This window comes from Daphnia pulicaria, chromosome 3, assembly GCF_021234035.1.
Source record: "Daphnia pulicaria isolate SC F1-1A chromosome 3, SC_F0-13Bv2, whole genome shotgun sequence".
NCBI lineage: Eukaryota > Metazoa > Arthropoda > Branchiopoda > Diplostraca > Daphniidae > Daphnia > Daphnia pulicaria.
Window position 1 is genome coordinate 527,606 of NC_060915.1, and position 25,985 is coordinate 553,590.

Here is a 25,985-nt window from a genome sequence, read left to right on the forward strand (position 1 = left end):
ATTCGTAGATAAAACATTTCAATGCCTTAGAGATAGGTTCAATTCATCTATAAGAATGATTCTGGATCAATTCCATTGAGAGTTTTTCAAAGTTTATCGCGCTTTTTAATCGCGATGGTTACCAGTCCAAATTCGTAGATCAAAAATATCAATGGCATAGAGATAGGTTCAATTCATCTATAGGAATGATTCTGGATAAATTTCATTGCGAGTTTTTCAAAGTTTATCGCGCTTTTTTATTCGCGATGGTTACGAGTCCAAATTCAATGAACAAACATTTCTATCACTTTGAAGTGATTTTCTATTCATCCATTGGGACTGGGAGGGTAATTTTTCATTTTTGAATGTCAACGGCCATATCACGTAGAACGCACCTGGTCTCGTCAGCTCCCAGAAGTTAAGTCACGTCGAGTCCCGTTAGTACTTGGAAGGGTGACCGCTTGGGAATACGGGATGTCGTTGGCGATGAATAGTTTGTTTTCAATAACAAATTTCTTGAAATTTTTTTTTCAATCACGATGGTTACCAGTCCAAATTCGTAGATAAAACATTTCAATGCCTTAGAGATAGGTTCAATTCATCTATAAGAATGATTCTGGATCAATTCCATTGAGAGTTTTTCAAAGTTTATCGCGTTTTTTAATCGCGATGGTTACCAGTCCAAATTCGTAGATCAAAAATATCAATGGCATAGAGATAGGTTCAATTCATCTATTTGAATGATTCTGGATAAATTTCATTGCGAGTTTTTCAAAGTTTATCGCGCTTTTTTATTCGCGATGGTTACGAGTCCAAATTCAATGAACAAACATTTCTATCACTTTGAAGTGATTTTCTATTCATCCATTGGGACTGGGAGGGTAATTTTTCATTTTTGAATGTCAACGGCCATATCACGTAGAACGCACCTGGTCTCGTCAGCTCCCAGAAGTTAAGTCACGTCGAGTCCCGTTAGTACTTGGAAGGGTGACCGCTTGGGAATACGGGATGTCGTTGGCGATGAATAGTTTGTTTTCAATAACAAATTTCTTGAAATTTTTTTTTCAATCACGATGGTTACCAGTCCAAATTCGTAGATAAAACATTTCAATGCCTTAGAGATAGGTTCAATTCATCTATAAGAATGATTCTGGATCAATTCCATTGAGAGTTTTTCAAAGTTTATCGCGTTTTTTAATCGCGATGGTTACCAGTCCAAATTCGTAGATCAAAAATATCAATGGCATAGAGATAGGTTCAATTCATCTATTTGAATGATTCTGGATAAATTTCATTGCGAGTTTTTCAAAGTTTATCGCGCTTTTTTATTCGCGATGGTTACGAGTCCAAATTCAATGAACAAACATTTCTATCACTTTGAAGTGATTTTCTATTCATCCATTGGGACTGGGAGGGTAATTTTTCATTTTTGAATGTCAACGGCCATATCACGTAGAACGCACCTGGTCTCGTCAGCTCCCAGAAGTTAAGTTACGTCGAGTCCCGTTAGTACTTGGAAGGGTGACCGCTTGGGAATACGGGATGTCGTTTGCGATGAATAGTTTGTTTTCAATAACAAATTTCTTGAAATTTTTTTTTCAATCACGATGGTTACCAGTCCAAATTCGTAGATAAAACATTTCAATGCCTTAGAGATAGGTTCAATTCATCTATAAGAATGATTCTGGATCAATTCCATTGAGAGTTTTTCAAAGTTTATCGCGTTTTTTAATCGCGATGGTTACCAGTCCAAATTCGTAGATCAAAAATATCAATGGCATAGAGATAGGTTCAATTCATCTATTTGAATGATTCTGGATAAATTTCATTGCGAGTTTTTCAAAGTTTATCGCGCTTTTTTATTCGCGATGGTTACGAGTCCAAATTCAATGAACAAACATTTCTATCACTTTGAAGTGATTTTCTATTCATCCATTGGGACTGGGAGGGTAATTTTTCATTTTTGAATGTCAACGGCCATATCACGTAGAACGCACCTGGTCTCGTCAGCTCCCAGAAGTTAAGTCACGTCGAGTCCCGTTAGTACTTGGAAGGGTGACCGCTTGGGAATACGGGATGTCGTTGGCGATGAATAGTTTGTTTTCAATAACAAATTTCTTGAAATTTTTTTTTCAATCACGATGGTTACCAGTCCAAATTCGTAGATAAAACATTTCAATGCCTTAGAGATAGGTTCAATTCATCTATAAGAATGATTCTGGATCAATTCCATTGAGAGTTTTTCAAAGTTTATCGCGTTTTTTAATCGCGATGGTTACCAGTCCAAATTCGTAGATCAAAAATATCAATGGCATAGAGATAGGTTCAATTCATCTATTTGAATGATTCTGGATAAATTTCATTGCGAGTTTTTCAAAGTTTATCGCGCTTTTTTATTCGCGATGGTTACGAGTCCAAATTCAATGAACAAACATTTCTATCACTTTGAAGTGATTTTCTATTCATCCATTGGGACTGGGAGGGTAATTTTTCATTTTTGAATGTCAACGGCCATATCACGTAGAACGCACCTGGTCTCGTCAGCTCCCAGAAGTTAAGTCACGTCGAGTCCCGTTAGTACTTGGAAGGGTGACCGCTTGGGAATACGGGATGTCGTTGGCGATGAATAGTTTGTTTTCAATAACAAATTTCTTGAAATTTTTTTTTCAATCACGATGGTTACCAGTCCAAATTCGTAGATAAAACATTTCAATGCCTTAGAGATAGGTTCAATTCATCTATAAGAATGATTCTGGATCAATTCCATTGAGAGTTTTTCAAAGTTTATCGCGTTTTTTAATCGCGATGGTTACCAGTCCAAATTCGTAGATCAAAAATATCAATGGCATAGAGATAGGTTCAATTCATCTATTTGAATGATTCTGGATAAATTTCATTGCGAGTTTTTCAAAGTTTATCGCGCTTTTTTATTCGCGATGGTTACGAGTCCAAATTCAATGAACAAACATTTCTATCACTTTGAAGTGATTTTCTATTCATCCATTGGGACTGGGAGGGTAATTTTTCAGTTTTGAATGTCAACGGCCATATCACGTAGAACGCACCTGGTCTCGTCAGCTCCCAGAAGTTAAGTTACGTCGAGTCCCGTTAGTACTTGGAAGGGTGACCGCTTGGGAATACGGGATGTCGTTTGCGATGAGTAGTTTGTTTTCAATAACAAATTTCTTGAAATTTTTTTTTCAATCACGATGGTTACCAGTCCAAATTCGTAGATAAAACATTTCAAAGCCTTAGAGATAGGTTCAATTCATCTATAAGAATGATTCTGGATCAATTCCATTGAGAGTTTTTCAAAGTTTATCGCGTTTTTTAATCGCGATGGTTACCAGTCCAAATTCGTAGATCAAAAATATCAATGGCATAGAGATAGGTTCAATTCATCTATTTGAATGATTCTGGATAAATTTCATTGCGAGTTTTTCAAAGTTTATCGCGCTTTTTTATTCGCGATGGTTACGAGTCCAAATTCAATGAACAAACATTTCTATCACTTTGAAGTGATTTTCTATTCATCCATTGGGACTGGGAGGGTAATTTTTCATTTTTGAATGTCAACGGCCATATCACGTAGAACGCACCTGGTCTCGTCAGCTCCCAGAAGTTAAGTCACGTCGAGTCCCGTTAGTACTTGGAAGGGTGACCGCTTGGGAATACGGGATGTCGTTTGCGATGAATAGTTTGTTTTCAATAACAAATTTCTTGAAATTTTTTTTTCAATCACGATGGTTACCAGTCCAAATTCGTAGATAAAACATTTCAAAGCCTTAGAGATAGGTTCAATTCATCTATAAGAATGATTCTGGATCAATTCCATTGAGAGTTTTTCAAAGTTTATCGCGTTTTTTAATCGCGATGGTTACCAGTCCAAATTCGTAGATCAAAAATATCAATGGCATAGAGATAGGTTCAATTCATCTATTTGAATGATTCTGGATAAATTTCATTGCGAGTTTTTCAAAGTTTATCGCGCTTTTTTATTCGCGATGGTTACGAGTCCAAATTCAATGAACAAACATTTCTATCACTTTGAAGTGATTTTCTATTCATCCATTGGGACTGGGAGGGTAATTTTTCATTTTTGAATGTCAACGGCCATATCACGTAGAACGCACCTGGTCTCGTCAGCTCCCAGAAGTTAAGTTACGTCGAGTCCCGTTAGTACTTGGAAGGGTGACCGCTTGGGAATACGGGATGTCGTTTGCGATGAATAGTTTGTTTTCAATAACAAATTTCTTGAAATTTTTTTTTCAATCACGATGGTTACCAGTCCAAATTCGTAGATAAAACATTTCAAAGCCTTAGAGATAGGTTCAATTCATCTATAAGAATGATTCTGGATCAATTCCATTGAGAGTTTTTCAAAGTTTATCGCGTTTTTTAATCGCGATGGTTACCAGTCCAAATTCGTAGATCAAAAATATCAATGGCATAGAGATAGGTTCAATTCATCTATTTGAATGATTCTGGATAAATTTCATTGCGAGTTTTTCAAAGTTTATCGCGCTTTTTTATTCGCGATGGTTACGAGTCCAAATTCAATGAACAAACATTTCTATCACTTTGAAGTGATTTTCTATTCATCCATTGGGACTGGGAGGGTAATTTTTCATTTTTGAATGTCAACGGCCATATCACGTAGAACGCACCTGGTCTCGTCAGCTCCCAGAAGTTAAGTTACGTCGAGTCCCGTTAGTACTTGGAAGGGTGACCGCTTGGGAATACGGGATGTCGTTTGCGATGAATAGTTTGTTTTCAATAACAAATTTCTTGAAATTTTTTTTTCAATCACGATGGTTACCAGTCCAAATTCGTAGATAAAACATTTCAAAGCCTTAGAGATAGGTTCAATTCATCTATAAGAATGATTCTGGATCAATTCCATTGAGAGTTTTTCAAAGTTTATCGCGTTTTTTAATCGCGATGGTTACCAGTCCAAATTCGTAGATCAAAAATATCAATGGCATAGAGATAGGTTCAATTCATCTATTTGAATGATTCTGGATAAATTTCATTGCGAGTTTTTCAAAGTTTATCGCGCTTTTTTATTCGCGATGGTTACGAGTCCAAATTCAATGAACAAACATTTCTATCACTTTGAAGTGATTTTCTATTCATCCATTGGGACTGGGAGGGTAATTTTTCATTTTTGAATGTCAACGGCCATATCACGTAGAACGCACCTGGTCTCGTCAGCTCCCAGAAGTTAAGTCACGTCGAGTCCCGTTAGTACTTGGAAGGGTGACCGCTTGGGAATACGGGATGTCGTTGGCGATGAATAGTTTGTTTTCAATAACAAATTTCTTGAAATTTTTTTTTCAATCACGATGGTTACCAGTCCAAATTCGTAGATAAAACATTTCAATGCCTTAGAGATAGGTTCAATTCATCTATAAGAATGATTCTGGATCAATTCCATTGAGAGTTTTTCAAAGTTTATCGCGTGTTTTAATCGCGATGGTTACCAGTCCAAATTCGTAGATCAAAAATATCAATGGCATAGAGATAGGTTCAATTCATCTATTTGAATGATTCTGGATAAATTTCATTGCGAGTTTTTCAAAGTTTATCGCGCTTTTTTATTCGCGATGGTTACGAGTCCAAATTCAATGAACAAACATTTCTATCACTTTGAAGTGATTTTCTATTCATCCATTGGGACTGGGAGGGTAATTTTTCATTTTTGAATGTCAACGGCCATATCACGTAGAACGCACCTGGTCTCGTCAGCTCCCAGAAGTTAAGTTACGTCGAGTCCCGTTAGTACTTGGAAGGGTGACCGCTTGGGAATACGGGATGTCGTTTGCGATGAATAGTTTGTTTTCAATAACAAAATTTCTTGAAATTTTTTTTTCAATCACGATGGTTACCAGTCCAAATTCGTAGATAAAACATTTCAAAGCCTTAGAGATAGGTTCAATTCATCTATAAGAATGATTCTGGATCAATTCCATTGAGAGTTTTTCAAAGTTTATCGCGTTTTTTAATCGCGATGGTTACCAGTCCAAATTCGTAGATCAAAAATATCAATGGCATAGAGATAGGTTCAATTCATCTATTTGAATGATTCTGGATAAATTTCATTGCGAGTTTTTCAAAGTTTATCGCGCTTTTTTATTCGCGATGGTTACGAGTCCAAATTCAATGAACAAACATTTCTATCACTTTGAAGTGATTTTCTATTCATCCATTGGGACTGGGAGGGTAATTTTTCATTTTTGAATGTCAACGGCCATATCACGTAGAACGCACCTGGTCTCGTCAGCTCCCAGAAGTTAAGTTACGTCGAGTCCCGTTAGTACTTGGAAGGGTGACCGCTTGGGAATACGGGATGTCGTTTGCGATGAATAGTTTGTTTTCAATAACAAATTTCTTGAAATTTTTTTTTCAATCACGATGGTTACCAGTCCAAATTCGTAGATAAAACATTTCAAAGCCTTAGAGATAGGTTCAATTCATCTATAAGAATGATTCTGGATCAATTCCATTGAGAGTTTTTCAAAGTTTATCGCGTTTTTTAATCGCGATGGTTACCAGTCCAAATTCGTAGATCAAAAATATCAATGGCATAGAGATAGGTTCAATTCATCTATTTGAATGATTCTGGATAAATTTCATTGCGAGTTTTTCAAAGTTTATCGCGCTTTTTTATTCGCGATGGTTACGAGTCCAAATTCAATGAACAAACATTTCTATCACTTTGAAGTGATTTTCTATTCATCCATTGGGACTGGGAGGGTAATTTTTCATTTTTGAATGTCAACGGCCATATCACGTAGAACGCACCTGGTCTCGTCAGCTCCCAGAAGTTAAGTTACGTCGAGTCCCGTTAGTACTTGGAAGGGTGACCGCTTGGGAATACGGGATGTCGTTTGCGATGAATAGTTTGTTTTCAATAACAAATTTCTTGAAATTTTTTTTTCAATCACGATGGTTACCAGTCCAAATTCGTAGATAAAACATTTCAAAGCCTTAGAGATAGGTTCAATTCATCTATAAGAATGATTCTGGATCAATTCCATTGAGAGTTTTTCAAAGTTTATCGCGTTTTTTAATCGCGATGGTTACCAGTCCAAATTCGTAGATCAAAAATATCAATGGCATAGAGATAGGTTCAATTCATCTATTTGAATGATTCTGGATAAATTTCATTGCGAGTTTTTCAAAGTTTATCGCGCTTTTTTATTCGCGATGGTTACGAGTCCAAATTCAATGAACAAACATTTCTATCACTTTGAAGTGATTTTCTATTCATCCATTGGGACTGGGAGGGTAATTTTTCATTTTTGAATGTCAACGGCCATATCACGTAGAACGCACCTGGTCTCGTCAGCTCCCAGAAGTTAAGTTACGTCGAGTCCCGTTAGTACTTGGAAGGGTGACCGCTTGGGAATACGGGATGTCGTTTGCGATGAATAGTTTGTTTTCAATAACAAATTTCTTGAAATTTTTTTTTCAATCACGATGGTTACCAGTCCAAATTCGTAGATAAAACATTTCAAAGCCTTAGAGATAGGTTCAATTCATCTATAAGAATGATTCTGGATCAATTCCATTGAGAGTTTTTCAAAGTTTATCGCGTTTTTTAATCGCGATGGTTACCAGTCCAAATTCGTAGATCAAAAATATCAATGGCATAGAGATAGGTTCAATTCATCTATTTGAATGATTCTGGATAAATTTCATTGCGAGTTTTTCAAAGTTTATCGCGCTTTTTTATTCGCGATGGTTACGAGTCCAAATTCAATGAACAAACATTTCTATCACTTTGAAGTGATTTTCTATTCATCCATTGGGACTGGGAGGGTAATTTTTCATTTTTGAATGTCAACGGCCATATCACGTAGAACGCACCTGGTCTCGTCAGCTCCCAGAAGTTAAGTTACGTCGAGTCCCGTTAGTACTTGGAAGGGTGACCGCTTGGGAATACGGGATGTCGTTTGCGATGAATAGTTTGTTTTCAATAACAAATTTCTTGAAATTTTTTTTTCAATCACGATGGTTACCAGTCCAAATTCGTAGATAAAACATTTCAAAGCCTTAGAGATAGGTTCAATTCATCTATAAGAATGATTCTGGATCAATTCCATTGAGAGTTTTTCAAAGTTTATCGCGTTTTTTAATCGCGATGGTTACCAGTCCAAATTCGTAGATCAAAAATATCAATGGCATAGAGATAGGTTCAATTCATCTATTTGAATGATTCTGGATAAATTTCATTGCGAGTTTTTCAAAGTTTATCGCGCTTTTTTATTCGCGATGGTTACGAGTCCAAATTCAATGAACAAACATTTCTATCACTTTGAAGTGATTTTCTATTCATCCATTGGGACTGGGAGGGTAATTTTTCATTTTTGAATGTCAACGGCCATATCACGTAGAACGCACCTGGTCTCGTCAGCTCCCAGAAGTTAAGTTACGTCGAGTCCCGTTAGTACTTGGAAGGGTGACCGCTTGGGAATACGGGATGTCGTTTGCGATGAATAGTTTGTTTTCAATAACAAATTTCTTGAAATTTTTTTTTCAATCACGATGGTTACCAGTCCAAATTCGTAGATAAAACATTTCAAAGCCTTAGAGATAGGTTCAATTCATCTATAAGAATGATTCTGGATCAATTCCATTGAGAGTTTTTCAAAGTTTATCGCGTTTTTTAATCGCGATGGTTACCAGTCCAAATTCGTAGATCAAAAATATCAATGGCATAGAGATAGGTTCAATTCATCTATTTGAATGATTCTGGATAAATTTCATTGCGAGTTTTTCAAAGTTTATCGCGCTTTTTTATTCGCGATGGTTACGAGTCCAAATTCAATGAACAAACATTTCTATCACTTTGAAGTGATTTTCTATTCATCCATTGGGACTGGGAGGGTAATTTTTCATTTTTGAATGTCAACGGCCATATCACGTAGAACGCACCTGGTCTCGTCAGCTCCCAGAAGTTAAGTCACGTCGAGTCCCGTTAGTACTTGGAAGGGTGACCGCTTGGGAATACGGGATGTCGTTGGCGATGAATAGTTTGTTTTCAATAACAAATTTCTTGAAATTTTTTTTTCAATCACGATGGTTACCAGTCCAAATTCGTAGATAAAACATTTCAATGCCTTAGAGATAGGTTCAATTCATCTATAAGAATGATTCTGGATCAATTCCATTGAGAGTTTTTCAAAGTTTATCGCGTTTTTTAATCGCGATGGTTACCAGTCCAAATTCGTAGATCAAAAATATCAATGGCATAGAGATAGGTTCAATTCATCTATTTGAATGATTCTGGATAAATTTCATTGCGAGTTTTTCAAAGTTTATCGCGCTTTTTTATTCGCGATGGTTACGAGTCCAAATTCAATGAACAAACATTTCTATCACTTTGAAGTGATTTTCTATTCATCCATTGGGACTGGGAGGGTAATTTTTCATTTTTGAATGTCAACGGCCATATCACGTAGAACGCACCTGGTCTCGTCAGCTCCCAGAAGTTAAGTTACGTCGAGTCCCGTTAGTACTTGGAAGGGTGACCGCTTGGGAATACGGGATGTCGTTTGCGATGAATAGTTTGTTTTCAATAACAAATTTCTTGAAATTTTTTTTTCAATCACGATGGTTACCAGTCCAAATTCGTAGATAAAACATTTCAAAGCCTTAGAGATAGGTTCAATTCATCTATAAGAATGATTCTGGATCAATTCCATTGAGAGTTTTTCAAAGTTTATCGCGTTTTTTAATCGCGATGGTTACCAGTCCAAATTCGTAGATCAAAAATATCAATGGCATAGAGATAGGTTCAATTCATCTATTTGAATGATTCTGGATAAATTTCATTGCGAGTTTTTCAAAGTTTATCGCGCTTTTTTATTCGCGATGGTTACGAGTCCAAATTCAATGAACAAACATTTCTATCACTTTGAAGTGATTTTCTATTCATCCATTGGGACTGGGAGGGTAATTTTTCATTTTTGAATGTCAACGGCCATATCACGTAGAACGCACCTGGTCTCGTCAGCTCCCAGAAGTTAAGTTACGTCGAGTCCCGTTAGTACTTGGAAGGGTGACCGCTTGGGAATACGGGATGTCGTTGGCGATGAATATTTTGTTTTCAATAACAAATTTCTTGAAATTTTTTTTCAATCACGATGGTTACCAGTCCAAATTCGTAGATCAAAAATATCAATGGCATAGAGATAGGTTCAATTCATCTATTTGAATGATTCTGGATAAATTTCATTGCGAGTTTTTCAAAGTTTATCGCGCTTTTTTATTCGCGATGGTTACGAGTCCAAATTCAATGAACAAACATTTCTATCACTTTGAAGTGATTTTCTATTCATCCATTGGGACTGGGAGGGTAATTTTTCATTTTTGAATGTCAACGGCCATATCACGTAGAACGCACCTGGTCTCGTCAGCTCCCAGAAGTTAAGTTACGTCGAGTCCCGTTAGTACTTGGAAGGGTGACCGCTTGGGAATACGGGATGTCGTTTGCGATGAATAGTTTGTTTTCAATAACAAATTTCTTGAAATTTTTTTTTCAATCACGATGGTTACCAGTCCAAATTCGTAGATAAAACATTTCAATGCCTTAGAGATAGGTTCAATTCATCTATAAGAATGATTCTGGATCAATTCCATTGAGAGTTTTTCAAAGTTTATCGCGTTTTTTAATCGCGATGGTTACCAGTCCAAATTCGTAGATCAAAAATATCAATGGCATAGAGATAGGTTCAATTCATCTATTTGAATGATTCTGGATAAATTTCATTGCGAGTTTTTCAAAGTTTATCGCGCTTTTTTATTCGCGATGGTTACGAGTCCAAATTCAATGAACAAACATTTCTATCACTTTGAAGTGATTTTCTATTCATCCATTGGGACTGGGAGGGTAATTTTTCATTTTTGAATGTCAACGGCCATATCACGTAGAACGCACCTGGTCTCGTCAGCTCCCAGAAGTTAAGTCACGTCGAGTCCCGTTAGTACTTGGAAGGGTGACCGCTTGGGAATACGGGATGTCGTTGGCGATGAATAGTTTGTTTTCAATAACAAATTTCTTGAAATTTTTTTTTCAATCACGATGGTTACCAGTCCAAATTCGTAGATAAAACATTTCAATGCCTTAGAGATAGGTTCAATTCATCTATAAGAATGATTCTGGATCAATTCCATTGAGAGTTTTTCAAAGTTTATCGCGTTTTTTAATCGCGATGGTTACCAGTCCAAATTCGTAGATCAAAAATATCAATGGCATAGAGATAGGTTCAATTCATCTATTTGAATGATTCTGGATAAATTTCATTGCGAGTTTTTCAAAGTTTATCGCGCTTTTTTATTCGCGATGGTTACGAGTCCAAATTCAATGAACAAACATTTCTATCACTTTGAAGTGATTTTCTATTCATCCATTGGGACTGGGAGGGTAATTTTTCATTTTTGAATGTCAACGGCCATATCACGTAGAACGCACCTGGTCTCGTCAGCTCCCAGAAGTTAAGTTACGTCGAGTCCCGTTAGTACTTGGAAGGGTGACCGCTTGGGAATACGGGATGTCGTTGGCGATGAATATTTTGTTTTCAATAACAAATTTCTTGAAATTTTTTTTCAATCACGATGGTTACCAGTCCAAATTCGTAGATCAAAAATATCAATGGCATAGAGATAGGTTCAATTCATCTATTTGAATGATTCTGGATAAATTTCATTGCGAGTTTTTCAAAGTTTATCGCGCTTTTTTATTCGCGATGGTTACGAGTCCAAATTCAATGAACAAACATTTCTATCACTTTGAAGTGATTTTCTATTCATCCATTGGGACTGGGAGGGTAATTTTTCATTTTTGAATGTCAACGGCCATATCACGTAGAACGCACCTGGTCTCGTCAGCTCCCAGAAGTTAAGTCACGTCGAGTCCCGTTAGTACTTGGAAGTGTGACCGCTTGGGAATACGGGATGTCGTTGGCGATGAATAGTTTGTTTTCAATAACAAATTTCTTGAAATTTTTTTTTCAATCACGATGGTTACCAGTCCAAATTCGTAGATAAAACATTTCAATGCCTTAGAGATAGGTTCAATTCATCTATAAGAATGATTCTGGATCAATTCCATTGAGAGTTTTTCAAAGTTTATCGCGTTTTTTAATCGCGATGGTTACCAGTCCAAATTCGTAGATCAAAAATATCAATGGCATAGAGATAGGTTCAATTCATCTATTTGAATGATTCTGGATAAATTTCATTGCGAGTTTTTCAAAGTTTATCGCGCTTTTTTATTCGCGATGGTTACGAGTCCAAATTCAATGAACAAACATTTCTATCACTTTGAAGTGATTTTCTATTCATCCATTGGGACTGGGAGGGTAATTTTTCATTTTTGAATGTCAACGGCCATATCACGTAGAACGCACCTGGTCTCGTCAGCTCCCAGAAGTTAAGTTACGTCGAGTCCCGTTAGTACTTGGAAGGGTGACCGCTTGGGAATACGGGATGTCGTTGGCGATGAATATTTTGTTTTCAATAACAAATTTCTTGAAATTTTTTTTCAATCACGATGGTTACCAGTCCAAATTCGTAGATCAAAAATATCAATGGCATAGAGATAGGTTCAATTCATCTATAAGAATGATTCTGGATAAATTTCATTGCGAGTTTTTCAAAGTTTATCGCGCTTTTTTATTCGCGATGGTTACGAGTCCAAATTCAATGAACAAACATTTCTATCACTTTGAAGTGATTTTCTATTCATCCATTGGGACTGGGAGGGTAATTTTTCATTTTTGAATGTCAACGGCCATATCACGTAGAACGCACCTGGTCTCGTCAGCTCCCAGAAGTTAAGTTACGTCGAGTCCCGTTAGTACTTGGAAGGGTGACCGCTTGGGAATACGGGATGTTGTTTGCGATGAATAGTTTGTTTTCAATAACAAATTTCTTGAAATTTTTTTTTCAATCACGATGGTTACCAGTCCAAATTCGTAGATAAAACATTTCAATGCCTTAGAGATAGGTTCAATTCATCTATAAGAATGATTCTGGATCAATTCCATTGAGAGTTTTTCAAAGTTTATCGCGTTTTTTAATCGCGATGGTTACCAGTCCAAATTCGTAGATCAAAAATATCAATGGCATAGAGATAGGTTCAATTCATCTATTTGAATGATTCTGGATAAATTTCATTGCGAGTTTTTCAAAGTTTATCGCGCTTTTTTATTCGCGATGGTTACGAGTCCAAATTCAATGAACAAACATTTCTATCACTTTGAAGTGATTTTCTATTCATCCATTGGGACTGGGAGGGTAATTTTTCATTTTTGAATGTCAACGGCCATATCACGTAGAACGCACCTGGTCTCGTCAGCTCCCAGAAGTTAAGTTACGTCGAGTCCCGTTAGTACTTGGAAGGGTGACCGCTTGGGAATACGGGATGTTGTTTGCGATGAATAGTTTGTTTTCAATAACAAATTTCTTGAAATTTTTTTTTCAATCACGATGGTTACCAGTCCAAATTCGTAGATAAAACATTTCAATGCCTTAGAGATAGGTTCAATTCATCTATAAGAATGATTCTGGATCAATTCCATTGAGAGTTTTTCAAAGTTTATCGCGTTTTTTAATCGCGATGGTTACCAGTCCAAATTCGTAGATCAAAAATATCAATGGCATAGAGATAGGTTCAATTCATCTATTTGAATGATTCTGGATAAATTTCATTGCGAGTTTTTCAAAGTTTATCGCGCTTTTTTATTCGCGATGGTTACGAGTCCAAATTCAATGAACAAACATTTCTATCACTTTGAAGTGATTTTCTATTCATCCATTGGGACTGGGAGGGTAATTTTTCATTTTTGAATGTCAACGGCCATATCACGTAGAACGCACCTGGTCTCGTCAGCTCCCAGAAGTTAAGTTACGTCGAGTCCCGTTAGTACTTGGAAGGGTGACCGCTTGGGAATACGGGATGTCGTTGGCGATGAATATTTTGTTTTCAATAACAAATTTCTTGAAATTTTTTTTCAATCACGATGGTTACCAGTCCAAATTCGTAGATCAAAAATATCAATGGCATAGAGATAGGTTCAATTCATCTATAAGAATGATTCTGGATAAATTTCATTGCGAGTTTTTCAAAGTTTATCGCGCTTTTTTATTCGCGATGGTTACGAGTCCAAATTCAATGAACAAACATTTCTATCACTTTGAAGTGATTTTCTATTCATCCATTGGGACTGGGAGGGTAATTTTTCATTTTTGAATGTCAACGGCCATATCACGTAGAACGCACCTGGTCTCGTCAGCTCCCAGAAGTTAAGTTACGTCGAGTCCCGTTAGTACTTGGAAGGGTGACCGCTTGGGAATACGGGATGTTGTTTGCGATGAATAGTTTGTTTTCAATAACAAATTTCTTGAAATTTTTTTTTCAATCACGATGGTTACCAGTCCAAATTCGTAGATAAAACATTTCAATGCCTTAGAGATAGGTTCAATTCATCTATAAGAATGATTCTGGATCAATTCCATTGAGAGTTTTTCAAAGTTTATCGCGTTTTTTAATCGCGATGGTTACCAGTCCAAATTCGTAGATCAAAAATATCAATGGCATAGAGATAGGTTCAATTCATCTATTTGAATGATTCTGGATAAATTTCATTGCGAGTTTTTCAAAGTTTATCGCGCTTTTTTATTCGCGATGGTTACGAGTCCAAATTCAATGAACAAACATTTCTATCACTTTGAAGTGATTTTCTATTCATCCATTGGGACTGGGAGGGTAATTTTTCATTTTTGAATGTCAACGGCCATATCACGTAGAACGCACCTGGTCTCGTCAGCTCCCAGAAGTTAAGTTACGTCGAGTCCCGTTAGTACTTGGAAGGGTGACCGCTTGGGAATACGGGATGTTGTTTGCGATGAATAGTTTGTTTTCAATAACAAATTTCTTGAAATTTTTTTTTCAATCACGATGGTTACCAGTCCAAATTCGTAGATAAAACATTTCAATGCCTTAGAGATAGGTTCAATTCATCTATAAGAATGATTCTGGATCAATTCCATTGAGAGTTTTTCAAAGTTTATCGCGTTTTTTAATCGCGATGGTTACCAGTCCAAATTCGTAGATCAAAAATATCAATGGCATAGAGATAGGTTCAATTCATCTATTTGAATGATTCTGGATAAATTTCATTGCGAGTTTTTCAAAGTTTATCGCGCTTTTTTATTCGCGATGGTTACGAGTCCAAATTCAATGAACAAACATTTCTATCACTTTGAAGTGATTTTCTATTCATCCATTGGGACTGGGAGGGTAATTTTTCATTTTTGAATGTCAACGGCCATATCACGTAGAACGCACCTGGTCTCGTCAGCTCCCAGAAGTTAAGTCACGTCGAGTCCCGTTAGTACTTGGAAGGGTGACCGCTTGGGAATACGGGATGTCGTTGGCGATGAATAGTTTGTTTTCAATAACAAATTTCTTGAAATTTTTTTTTCAATCACGATGGTTACCAGTCCAAATTCGTAGATAAAACATTTCAATGCCTTAGAGATAGGTTCAATTCATCTATAAGAATGATTCTGGATCAATTCCATTGAGAGTTTTTCAAAGTTTATCGCGTTTTTTAATCGCGATGGTTACCAGTCCAAATTCGTAGATCAAAAATATCAATGGCATAGAGATAGGTTCAATTCATCTATTTGAATGATTCTGGATAAATTTCATTGCGAGTTTTTCAAAGTTTATCGCGCTTTTTTATTCGCGATGGTTACGAGTCCAAATTCAATGAACAAACATTTCTATCACTTTGAAGTGATTTTCTATTCATCCATTGGGACTGGGAGGGTAATTTTTCATTTTTGAATGTCAACGGCCATATCACGTAGAACGCACCTGGTCTCGTCAGCTCCCAGAAGTTAAGTTACGTCGAGTCCCGTTAGTACTTGGAAGGGTGACCGCTTGGGAATACGGGATGTCGTTGGCGATGAATATTTTGTTTTCAATAACAAATTTCTTGAAATTTTTTTTCAATCACGATGGTTACCAGTCCAAATTCGTAGATCAAAAATATCAATGGCATAGAGATAGGTTCAATTCATCTATAAGAATGATTCTGGATAAATTTCATTGCGAGTTTTTCAAAGTTTATCGCGCTTTTTTATTCGCGATGGTTACGAGTCCAAATTCAATGAACAAACATTTCTATCACTTTGAAGTGATTTTCTATTCATCCATTGGGATTGGGAGGGTAATTTTTCATTTTTGAATGTCAACGGCCATATCACGTAGAACGCACCTGGTCTCGTCAGCTCCAAGAAGTTAAGTCACGTCGAGTCCCGTTAGTACTTGGAAGGGTGACCGCTTGGGAATACGGGATGTCGTTGGCGATGAATAGTTTGTTTTCAATAACAAATTTCTTGAAATTTTTTTTTCAATCACGATGGTTACCAGTCCAAATTCGTAGATAAAACATTTCAATGCCTTAGAGATAGGTTCAATTCATCTATAAGAATGATTCTGGATCAATTCCATTGAGAGTTTTTCAAAGTTTATCGCGTTTTTTAATCGCGATGGTTACCAGTCCAAATTCGTAGATCAAAAATATCAATGGCATAGAGATAGGTTCAATTCATCTATTTGAATGATTCTGGATAAATTTCATTGCGAGTTTTTCAAAGTTTATCGCGCTTTTTTATTCGCGATGGTTACGAGTCCAAATTCAATGAACAAACATTTCTATCACTTTGAAGTGATTTTCTATTCATCCATTGGGACTGGGAGGGTAATTTTTCATTTTTGAATGTCAACGGCCATATCACGTAGAACGCACCTGGTCTCGTCAGCTCCCAGAAGTTAAGTTACGTCGAGTCCCGTTAGTACTTGGAAGGGTGACCGCTTGGGAATACGGGATGTCGTTTGCGATGAATAGTTTGTTTTCAATAACAAATTTCTTGAAATTTTTTTTTCAATCACGATGGTTACCAGTCCAAATTCGTAGATAAAACATTTCAATGCCTTAGAGATAGGTTCAATTCATCTATAAGAATGATTCTGGATCAATTCCATTGAGAGTTTTTCAAAGTTTATCGCGTTTTTTAATCGCGATGGTTACCAGTCCAAATTCGTAGATCAAAAATATCAATGGCATAGAGATAGGTTCAATTCATCTATTTGAATGATTCTGGATAAATTTCATTGCGAGTTTTTCAAAGTTTATCGCGCTTTTTTATTCGCGATGGTTACGAGTCCAAATTCAATGAACAAACATTTCTATCACTTTGAAGTGATTTTCTATTCATCCATTGGGACTGGGAGGGTAATTTTTCATTTTTGAATGTCAACGGCCATATCACGTAGAACGCACCTGGTCTCGTCAGCTCCCAGAAGTTAAGTCACGTCGAGTCCCGTTAGTACTTGGAAGGGTGACCGCTTGGGAATACGGGATGTCGTTGGCGATGAATAGTTTGTTTTCAATAACAAATTTCTTGAAATTTTTTTTTCAATCACGATGGTTACCAGTCCAAATTCGTAGATAAAACATTTCAATGCCTTAGAGATAGGTTCAATTCATCTATAAGAATGATTCTGGATCAATTCCATTGAGAGTTTTTCAAAGTTTATCGCGTTTTTTAATCGCGATGGTTACCAGTCCAAATTCGTAGATCAAAAATATCAATGGCATAGAGATAGGTTCAATTCATCTATTTGAATGATTCTGGATAAATTTCATTGCGAGTTTTTCAAAGTTTATCGCGCTTTTTTATTCGCGATGGTTACGAGTCCAAATTCAATGAACAAACATTTCTATCACTTTGAAGTGATTTTCTATTCATCCATTGGGACTGGGAGGGTAATTTTTCATTTTTGAATGTCAACGGCCATATCACGTAGAACGCACCTGGTCTCGTCAGCTCCCAGAAGTTAAGTTACGTCGAGTCCCGTTAGTACTTGGAAGGGTGACCGCTTGGGAATACGGGATGTCGTTTGCGATGAATAGTTTGTTTTCAATAACAAATTTCTTGAAATTTTTTTTTCAATCACGATGGTTACCAGTCCAAATTCGTAGATAAAACATTTCAATGCCTTAGAGATAGGTTCAATTCATCTATAAGAATGATTCTGGATCAATTCCATTGAGAGTTTTTCAAAGTTTATCGCGTTTTTTAATCGCGATGGTTACCAGTCCAAATTCGTAGATCAAAAATATCAATGGCATAGAGATAGGTTCAATTCATCTATTTGAAGGATTCTGGATAAATTTCATTGCGAGTTTTTCAAAGTTTATCGCGCTTTTTTATTCGCGATGGTTACGAGTCCAAATTCAATGAACAAACATTTCTATCACTTTGAAGTGATTTTCTATTCATCCATTGGGACTGGGAGGGTAATTTTTCATTTTTGAATGTCAACGGCCATATCACGTAGAACGCACCTGGTCTCGTCAGCTCCCAGAAGTTAAGTTACGTCGAGTCCCGTTAGTACTTGGAAGGGTGACCGCTTGGGAATACGGGATGTCGTTGGCGATGAATATTTTGTTTTCAATAACAAATTTCTTGAAATTTTTTTTCAATCACGATGGTTACCAGTCCAAATTCGTAGATCAAAAATATCAATGGCATAGAGATAGGTTCAATTCATCTATTTGAATGATTCTGGATAAATTTCATTGCGAGTTTTTCAAAGTTTATCGCGCTTTTTTATTCGCGATGGTTACGAGTCCAAATTCAATGAACAAACATTTCTATCACTTTGAAGTGATTTTCTATTCATCCATTGGGACTGGGAGGGTAATTTTTCATTTTTGAATGTCAACGGCCATATCACGTAGAACGCACCTGGTCTCGTCAGCTCCCAGAAGTTAAGTCACGTCGAGTCCCGTTAGTACTTGGAAGGGTGACCGCTTGGGAATACGGGATGTCGTTGGCGATGAATAGTTTGTTTTCAATAACAAATTTCTTGAAATTTTTTTTTCAATCACGATGGTTACCAGTCCAAATTCGTAGATAAAACATTTCAATGCCTTAGAGATAGGTTCAATTCATCTATAAGAATGATTCTGGATCAATTCCATTGAGAGTTTTTCAAAGTTTATCGCGTTTTTTAATCGCGATGGTTACCAGTCCAAATTCGTAGATCAAAAATATCAATGGCATAGAGATAGGTTCAATTCATCTATTTGAATGATTCTGGATAAATTTCATTGCGAGTTTTTCAAAGTTTATCGCGCTTTTTTATTCGCGATGGTTACGAGTCCAAATTCAATGAACAAACATTTCTATCACTTTGAAGTGATTTTCTATTCATCCATTGGGACTGGGAGGGTAATTTTTCATTTTTGAATGTCAACGGCCATATCACGTAGAACGCACCTGGTCTCGTCAGCTCCCAGAAGTTAAGTTACGTCGAGTCCCGTTAGTACTTGGAAGGGTGACCGCTTGGGAATACGGGATGTCGTTTGCGATGAATAGTTTGTTTTCAATAACAAATTTCTTGAAATTTTTTTTTCAATCACGATGGTTACCAGTCCAAATTCGTAGATAAAACATTTCAATGCCTTAGAGATAGGTTCAATTCATCTATAAGAATGATTCTGGATCAATTCCATTGAGAGTTTTTCAAAGTTTATCGCGTTTTTTAATCGCGATGGTTACCAGTCCAAATTCGTAGATCAAAAATATCAATGGCATAGAGATAGGTTCAATTCATCTATTTGAATGATTCTGGATAAATTTCATTGCGAGTTTTTCAAAGTTTATCGCGCTTTTTTATTCGCGATGGTTACGAGTCCAAATTCAATGAACAAACATTTCTATCACTTTGAAGTGATTTTCTATTCATCCATTGGGACTGGGAGGGTAATTTTTCATTTTTGAATGTCAACGGCCATATCACGTAGAACGCACCTGGTCTCGTCAGCTCCCAGAAGTTAAGTTACGTCGAGTCCCGTTAGTACTTGGAAGGGTGACCGCTTGGGAATACGGGATGTCGTTTGCGATGAATAGTTTGTTTTCAATAACAAATTTCTTGAAATTTTTTTTTCAATCACGATGGTTACCAGTCCAAATTCGTAGATAAAACATTTCAATGCCTTAGAGATAGGTTCAATTCATCTATAAGAATGATTCTGGATCAATTCCATTGAGAGTTTTTCAAAGTTTATCGCGTTTTTTAATCGCGATGGTTACCAGTCCAAATTCGTAGATCAAAAATATCAATGGCATAGAGATAGGTTCAATTCATCTATTTGAATGATTCTGGATAAATTTCATTGCGAGTTTTTCAAAGTTTATCGCGCTTTTTTATTCGCGATGGTTACGAGTCCAAATTCAATGAACAAACATTTCTATCACTTTGAAGTGATTTTCTATTCATCCATTGGGACTGGGAGGGTAATTTTTCATTTTTGAATGTCAACGGCCATATCACGTAGAACGCACCTGGTCTCGTCAGCTCCCAGAAGTTAAGTCACGTCGAGTCCCGTTAGTACTTGGAAGGGTGACCGCTTGGGAATACGGGATGTCGTTGGCGATGAATAGTTTGTTTTCAATAACAAATTTCTTGAAATTTTTTTTTCAATCACGATGGTTACCAGTCCAAATTCGTAGATAAAACATTTCAATGCCTTAGAGATAGGTTCAATTCATCTATAAGAATGATTCTGGATCAATTCCATTGAGAGTTTTTCAAAGTTTATCGCGTTTTTTAATCGCGATGGTTACCAGTCCAAATTCGTAGATCAAAAATATCAATGGCATAGAGATAGGTTCAATTCATCTATTTGAATGATTCTGGATAAATTTCATTGCGAGTTTTTCAAAGTTTATCGCGCTTTTTTATTCGCGATGGTTACGAGTCCAAATTCAATGAACAAACATTTCTATCACTTTGAAGTGATTTTCTATTCATCCATTGGGACTGGGAGGGTAATTTTTCATTTTTGAATGTCAACGGCCATATCACGTAGAACGCACCTGGTCTCGTCAGCTCCCAGAAGTTAAGTTACGTCGAGTCCCGTTAGTACTTGGAAGGGTGACCGCTTGGGAATACGGGATGTCGTTGGCGATGAATATTTTGTTTTCAATAACAAATTTCTTGAAATTTTTTTTCAATCACGATGGTTACCAGTCCAAATTCGTAGATCAAAAATATCAATGGCATAGAGATAGGTTCAATTCATCTATTTGAATGATTCTGGATAAATTTCATTGCGAGTTTTTCAAAGTTTATCGCGCTTTTTTATTCGCGATGGTTACGAGTCCAAATTCAATGAACAAACATTTCTATCACTTTGAAGTGATTTTCTATTCATCCATTGGGACTGGGAGGGTAATTTTTCATTTTTGAATGTCAACGGCCATATCACGTAGAACGCACCTGGTCTCGTCAGCTCCCAGAAGTTAAGTCACGTCGAGTCCCGTTAGTACTTGGAAGGGTGACCGCTTGGGAATACGGGATGTCGTTGGCGATGAATAGTTTGTTTTCAATAACAAATTTCTTGAAATTTTTTTTTCAATCACGATGGTTACCAGTCCAAATTCGTAGATAAAACATTTCAATGCCTTAGAGATAGGTTCAATTCATCTATAAGAATGATTCTGGATCAATTCCATTGAGAGTTTTTTCAAAGTTTATCGCGTTTTTTAATCGCGATGGTTACCAGTCCAAATTCGTAGATCAAAAATATCAATGGCATAGAGATAGGTTCAATTCATCTATAGGAATGATTCTGGATAAATTTCATTGCGAGTTTTTCAAAGTTTATCGCGCTTTTTTATTCGCGATGGTTACGAGTCCAAATTCAATGAACAAACATTTCTATCACTTTGAAGTGATTTTCTATTCATCCATTGGGACTGGGAGGGTAATTTTTCATTTTTGAATGTCAACGGCCATATCACGTAGAACGCACCTGGTCTCGTCAGCTCCCAGAAGTTAAGTTACGTCGAGTCCCGTTAGTACTTGGAAGGGTGACCGCTTGGGAATACGGGATGTCGTTGGCGATGAATATTTTGTTTTCAATAACAAATTTCTTGAAATTTTTTTTTCAATCACGATGGTTACCAGTCCAAATTCGTAGATAAAACATTTCAATGCCTTAGAGATAGGTTCAATTCATCTATAAGAATGATTCTGGATCAATTCCATTGAGAGTTTTTCAAAGTTTATCGCGTTTTTTAATCGCGATGGTTACCAGTCCAAATTCGTAGATCAAAAATATCAATGGCATAGAGATAGGTTCAATTCATCTATTTGAATGATTCTGGATAAATTTCATTGCGAGTTTTTCAAAGTTTATCGCGCTTTTTTATTCGCGATGGTTACGAGTCCAAATTCAATGAACAAACATTTCTATCACTTTGAAGTGATTTTCTATTCATCCATTGGGACTGGGAGGGTAATTTTTCATTTTTGAATGTCAACGGCCATATCACGTAGAACGCACCTGGTCTCGTCAGCTCCCAGAAGTTAAGTCACGTCGAGTCCCGTTAGTACTTGGAAGGGTGACCGCTTGGGAATACGGGATGTCGTTGGCGATGAATAGTTTGTTTTCAATAACAAATTTCTTGAAATTTTTTTTTCAATCACGATGGTTACCAGTCCAAATTCGTAGATAAAACATTTCAATGCCTTAGAGATAGGTTCAATTCATCTATAAGAATGATTCTGGATCAATTCCATTGAGAGTTTTTTCAAAGTTTATCGCGTTTTTTAATCGCGATGGTTACCAGTCCAAATTCGTAGATCAAAAATATCAATGGCATAGAGATAGGTTCAATTCATCTATAGGAATGATTCTGGATAAATTTCATTGCGAGTTTTTCAAAGTTTATCGCGCTTTTTTATTCGCGATGGTTACGAGTCCAAATTCAATGAACAAACATTTCTATCACTTTGAAGTGATTTTCTATTCATCCATTGGGACTGGGAGGGTAATTTTTCATTTTTGAATGTCAACGGCCATATCACGTAGAACGCACCTGGTCTCGTCAGCTCCCAGAAGTTAAGTTACGTCGAGTCCCGTTAGTACTTGGAAGGGTGACCGCTTGGGAATACGGGATGTCGTTGGCGATGAATATTTTGTTTTCAATAACAAATTTCTTGAAATTTTTTTTCAATCACGATGGTTACCAGTCCAAATTCGTAGATCAAAAATATCAATGGCATAGAGATAGGTTCAATTCATCTATTTGAATGATTCTGGATAAATTTCATTGCGAGTTTTTCAAAGTTTATCGCGCTTTTTTATTCGCGATGGTTACGAGTCCAAATTCAATGAACAAACATTTCTATCACTTTGAAGTGATTTTCTATTCATCCATTGGGACTGGGAGGGTAATTTTTCATTTTTGAATGTCAACGGCCATATCACGTAGAACGCACCTGGTCTCGTCAGCTCCCAGAAGTTAAGTCACGTCGAGTCCCGTTAGTACTTGGAAGGGTGACCGCTTGGGAATACGGGATGTCGTTGGCGATGAATAGTTTGTTTTCAATAACAAATTTCTTGAAATTTTTTTTTCAATCACGATGGTTACCAGTCCAAATTCGTAGATAAAACATTTCAATGCCTTAGAGATAGGTTCAATTCATCTATAAGAATGATTCTGGATCAATTCCATTGAGAGTTTTTCAAAGTTTATCGCGTTTTTTAATCGCGATGGTTACCAGTCCAAATTCGTAGATCAAAAATATCAATGGCATAGAGATAGGTTCAATTCATCTATTTGAATGATTCTGGATAAATTTCATTGCGAGTTTTTCAAAGTTTATCGCGCTTTTTTATTCGCGATGGTTACGAGTCCAAATTCAATGAACAAACATTTCTATCACTTTGAAGTGATTTTCTATTCATCCATTGGGACTGGGAGGGTAATTTTTCATTTTTGAATGTCAACGGCCATATCACGTAGAACGCACCTGGTCTCGTCAGCTCCCAGAAGTTAAGTTACGTCGAGTCCCGTTAGTACTTGGAAGGGTGACCGCTTGGGAATACGGGATGTCGTTGGCGATGAATATTTTGTTTTCAATAACAAATTTCTTGAAATTTTTTTTCAATCACGATGGTTACCAGTCCAAATTCGTAGATCAAAAATATCAATGGCATAGAGATAGGTTCAATTCATCTATTTGAATGATTCTGGATAAATTTCATTGCGAGTTTTTCAAAGTTTATCGCGCTTTTTTATTCGCGATGGTTACGAGTCCAAATTCAATGAACAAACATTTCTATCACTTTGAAGTGATTTTCTATTCATCCATTGGGACTGGGAGGGTAATTTTTCATTTTTGAATGTCAACGGCCATATCACGTAGAACGCACCTGGTCTCGTCAGCTCCCAGAAGTTAAGTTACGTCGAGTCCCGTTAGTACTTGGAAGGGTGACCGCTTGGGAATACGGGATGTCGTTTGCGATGAATAGTTTGTTTTCAATAACAAATTTCTTGAAATTTTTTTTTCAATCACGATGGTTACCAGTCCAAATTCGTAGATAAAACATTTCAATGCCTTAGAGATAGGTTCAATTCATCTATAAGAATGATTCTGGATCAATTCCATTGAGAGTTTTTTCAAAGTTTATCGCGTTTTTTAATCGCGATGGTTACCAGTCCAAATTCGTAGATCAAAAATATCAATGGCATAGAGATAGGTTCAATTCATCTATAGGAATGATTCTGGATAAATTTCATTGCGAGTTTTTCAAAGTTTATCGCGCTTTTTTATTCGCGATGGTTACGAGTCCAAATTCAATGAACAAACATTTCTATCACTTTGAAGTGATTTTCTATTCATCCATTGGGACTGGGAGGGTAATTTTTCATTTTTGAATGTCAACGGCCATATCACGTAGAACGCACCTGGTCTCGTCAGCTCCCAGAAGTTAAGTTACGTCGAGTCCCGTTAGTACTTGGAAGGGTGACCGCTTGGGAATACGGGATGTCGTTGGCGATGAATATTTTGTTTTCAATAACAAATTTCTTGAAATTTTTTTTCAATCACGATGGTTACCAGTCCAAATTCGTAGATCAAAAATATCAATGGCATAGAGATAGGTTCAATTCATCTATTTGAATGATTCTGGATAAATTTCATTGCGAGTTTTTCAAAGTTTATCGCGCTTTTTTATTCGCGATGGTTACGAGTCCAAATTCAATGAACAAACATTTCTATCACTTTGAAGTGATTTTCTATTCATCCATTGGGACTGGGAGGGTAATTTTTCATTTTTGAATGTCAACGGCCATATCACGTAGAACGCACCTGGTCTCGTCAGCTCCCAGAAGTTAAGTTACGTCGAGTCCCGTTAGTACTTGGAAGGGTGACCGCTTGGGAATACGGGATGTCGTTGGCGATGAATATTTTGTTTTCAATAACAAATTTCTTGAAATTTTTTTTCAATCACGATGGTTACCAGTCCAAATTCGTAGATCAAAAATATCAATGGCATAGAGATAGGTTCAATTCATCTATTTGAATGATTCTGGATAAATTTCATTGCGAGTTTTTCAAAGTTTATCGCGCTTTTTTATTCGCGATGGTTACGAGTCCAAATTCAATGAACAAACATTTCTATCACTTTGAAGTGATTTTCTATTCATCCATTGGGACTGGGAGGGTAATTTTTCATTTTTGAATGTCAACGGCCATATCACGTAGAACGCACCTGGTCTCGTCAGCTCCCAGAAGTTAAGTTACGTCGAGTCCCGTTAGTACTTGGAAGGGTGACCGCTTGGGAATACGGGATGTCGTTTGCGATGAATAGTTTGTTTTCAATAACAAATTTCTTGAAATTTTTTTTTCAATCACGATGGTTACCAGTCCAAATTCGTAGATAAAACATTTCAATGCCTTAGAGATAGGTTCAATTCATCTATAAGAATGATTCTGGATCAATTCCATTGAGAGTTTTTCAAAGTTTATCGCGTTTTTTAATCGCGATGGTTACCAGTCCAAATTCGTAGATCAAAAATATCAATGGCATAGAGATAGGTTCAATTCATCTATTTGAATG

At 36.6% G+C, this 25,985-nt stretch overlaps 51 pseudogenes; all 51 read left to right on the forward strand.

Annotated features, from left to right (window-relative positions):
- Nucleotides 1–346: 346 nt before the first annotated feature.
- On the forward strand, nt 347–465 carry LOC124334714 (annotated as a pseudogene).
- A 415-nt stretch (nt 466–880) lies between these two features.
- On the forward strand, nt 881–999 carry LOC124334716 (annotated as a pseudogene).
- A 415-nt stretch (nt 1,000–1,414) lies between these two features.
- LOC124334401 lies at nt 1,415–1,533 on the forward strand (annotated as a pseudogene).
- Nucleotides 1,534–1,948: 415 nt separating this feature from the next.
- On the forward strand, nt 1,949–2,067 carry LOC124334717 (annotated as a pseudogene).
- A 415-nt stretch (nt 2,068–2,482) lies between these two features.
- Nucleotides 2,483–2,601, forward strand: LOC124334718 (annotated as a pseudogene).
- Nucleotides 2,602–3,016: 415 nt separating this feature from the next.
- On the forward strand, nt 3,017–3,135 carry LOC124334402 (annotated as a pseudogene).
- A 415-nt stretch (nt 3,136–3,550) lies between these two features.
- LOC124329609 lies at nt 3,551–3,669 on the forward strand (annotated as a pseudogene).
- Nucleotides 3,670–4,084: 415 nt separating this feature from the next.
- On the forward strand, nt 4,085–4,203 carry LOC124334403 (annotated as a pseudogene).
- Nucleotides 4,204–4,618: 415 nt separating this feature from the next.
- Nucleotides 4,619–4,737, forward strand: LOC124334404 (annotated as a pseudogene).
- Nucleotides 4,738–5,152: 415 nt separating this feature from the next.
- Nucleotides 5,153–5,271, forward strand: LOC124334719 (annotated as a pseudogene).
- A 415-nt stretch (nt 5,272–5,686) lies between these two features.
- LOC124334405 lies at nt 5,687–5,805 on the forward strand (annotated as a pseudogene).
- Nucleotides 5,806–6,221: 416 nt separating this feature from the next.
- LOC124334406 lies at nt 6,222–6,340 on the forward strand (annotated as a pseudogene).
- Nucleotides 6,341–6,755: 415 nt separating this feature from the next.
- Nucleotides 6,756–6,874, forward strand: LOC124334407 (annotated as a pseudogene).
- A 415-nt stretch (nt 6,875–7,289) lies between these two features.
- LOC124334408 lies at nt 7,290–7,408 on the forward strand (annotated as a pseudogene).
- A 415-nt stretch (nt 7,409–7,823) lies between these two features.
- On the forward strand, nt 7,824–7,942 carry LOC124334410 (annotated as a pseudogene).
- Nucleotides 7,943–8,357: 415 nt separating this feature from the next.
- LOC124334411 lies at nt 8,358–8,476 on the forward strand (annotated as a pseudogene).
- Nucleotides 8,477–8,891: 415 nt separating this feature from the next.
- Nucleotides 8,892–9,010, forward strand: LOC124334720 (annotated as a pseudogene).
- A 415-nt stretch (nt 9,011–9,425) lies between these two features.
- LOC124334412 lies at nt 9,426–9,544 on the forward strand (annotated as a pseudogene).
- A 415-nt stretch (nt 9,545–9,959) lies between these two features.
- LOC124329654 lies at nt 9,960–10,078 on the forward strand (annotated as a pseudogene).
- A 284-nt stretch (nt 10,079–10,362) lies between these two features.
- Nucleotides 10,363–10,481, forward strand: LOC124334413 (annotated as a pseudogene).
- Nucleotides 10,482–10,896: 415 nt separating this feature from the next.
- Nucleotides 10,897–11,015, forward strand: LOC124334721 (annotated as a pseudogene).
- Nucleotides 11,016–11,430: 415 nt separating this feature from the next.
- On the forward strand, nt 11,431–11,549 carry LOC124329666 (annotated as a pseudogene).
- Nucleotides 11,550–11,833: 284 nt separating this feature from the next.
- LOC124330081 lies at nt 11,834–11,952 on the forward strand (annotated as a pseudogene).
- A 415-nt stretch (nt 11,953–12,367) lies between these two features.
- LOC124329678 lies at nt 12,368–12,486 on the forward strand (annotated as a pseudogene).
- Nucleotides 12,487–12,770: 284 nt separating this feature from the next.
- On the forward strand, nt 12,771–12,889 carry LOC124334986 (annotated as a pseudogene).
- A 415-nt stretch (nt 12,890–13,304) lies between these two features.
- On the forward strand, nt 13,305–13,423 carry LOC124334987 (annotated as a pseudogene).
- Nucleotides 13,424–13,838: 415 nt separating this feature from the next.
- Nucleotides 13,839–13,957, forward strand: LOC124329689 (annotated as a pseudogene).
- A 284-nt stretch (nt 13,958–14,241) lies between these two features.
- On the forward strand, nt 14,242–14,360 carry LOC124334988 (annotated as a pseudogene).
- A 415-nt stretch (nt 14,361–14,775) lies between these two features.
- On the forward strand, nt 14,776–14,894 carry LOC124334990 (annotated as a pseudogene).
- Nucleotides 14,895–15,309: 415 nt separating this feature from the next.
- LOC124334723 lies at nt 15,310–15,428 on the forward strand (annotated as a pseudogene).
- A 415-nt stretch (nt 15,429–15,843) lies between these two features.
- On the forward strand, nt 15,844–15,962 carry LOC124329701 (annotated as a pseudogene).
- A 284-nt stretch (nt 15,963–16,246) lies between these two features.
- Nucleotides 16,247–16,365, forward strand: LOC124330102 (annotated as a pseudogene).
- A 415-nt stretch (nt 16,366–16,780) lies between these two features.
- Nucleotides 16,781–16,899, forward strand: LOC124334414 (annotated as a pseudogene).
- Nucleotides 16,900–17,314: 415 nt separating this feature from the next.
- LOC124334724 lies at nt 17,315–17,433 on the forward strand (annotated as a pseudogene).
- A 415-nt stretch (nt 17,434–17,848) lies between these two features.
- Nucleotides 17,849–17,967, forward strand: LOC124334415 (annotated as a pseudogene).
- Nucleotides 17,968–18,382: 415 nt separating this feature from the next.
- LOC124329713 lies at nt 18,383–18,501 on the forward strand (annotated as a pseudogene).
- Nucleotides 18,502–18,785: 284 nt separating this feature from the next.
- Nucleotides 18,786–18,904, forward strand: LOC124334725 (annotated as a pseudogene).
- A 415-nt stretch (nt 18,905–19,319) lies between these two features.
- LOC124334416 lies at nt 19,320–19,438 on the forward strand (annotated as a pseudogene).
- Nucleotides 19,439–19,853: 415 nt separating this feature from the next.
- On the forward strand, nt 19,854–19,972 carry LOC124334417 (annotated as a pseudogene).
- A 415-nt stretch (nt 19,973–20,387) lies between these two features.
- Nucleotides 20,388–20,506, forward strand: LOC124334726 (annotated as a pseudogene).
- A 415-nt stretch (nt 20,507–20,921) lies between these two features.
- LOC124329724 lies at nt 20,922–21,040 on the forward strand (annotated as a pseudogene).
- Nucleotides 21,041–21,324: 284 nt separating this feature from the next.
- On the forward strand, nt 21,325–21,443 carry LOC124334727 (annotated as a pseudogene).
- A 416-nt stretch (nt 21,444–21,859) lies between these two features.
- On the forward strand, nt 21,860–21,978 carry LOC124329736 (annotated as a pseudogene).
- Nucleotides 21,979–22,393: 415 nt separating this feature from the next.
- LOC124334729 lies at nt 22,394–22,512 on the forward strand (annotated as a pseudogene).
- Nucleotides 22,513–22,928: 416 nt separating this feature from the next.
- LOC124329749 lies at nt 22,929–23,047 on the forward strand (annotated as a pseudogene).
- A 284-nt stretch (nt 23,048–23,331) lies between these two features.
- On the forward strand, nt 23,332–23,450 carry LOC124334730 (annotated as a pseudogene).
- Nucleotides 23,451–23,865: 415 nt separating this feature from the next.
- Nucleotides 23,866–23,984, forward strand: LOC124329761 (annotated as a pseudogene).
- Nucleotides 23,985–24,268: 284 nt separating this feature from the next.
- On the forward strand, nt 24,269–24,387 carry LOC124334418 (annotated as a pseudogene).
- A 416-nt stretch (nt 24,388–24,803) lies between these two features.
- LOC124329772 lies at nt 24,804–24,922 on the forward strand (annotated as a pseudogene).
- A 284-nt stretch (nt 24,923–25,206) lies between these two features.
- LOC124329784 lies at nt 25,207–25,325 on the forward strand (annotated as a pseudogene).
- Nucleotides 25,326–25,609: 284 nt separating this feature from the next.
- On the forward strand, nt 25,610–25,728 carry LOC124334419 (annotated as a pseudogene).
- Nucleotides 25,729–25,985: the final 257 nt, after the last annotated feature.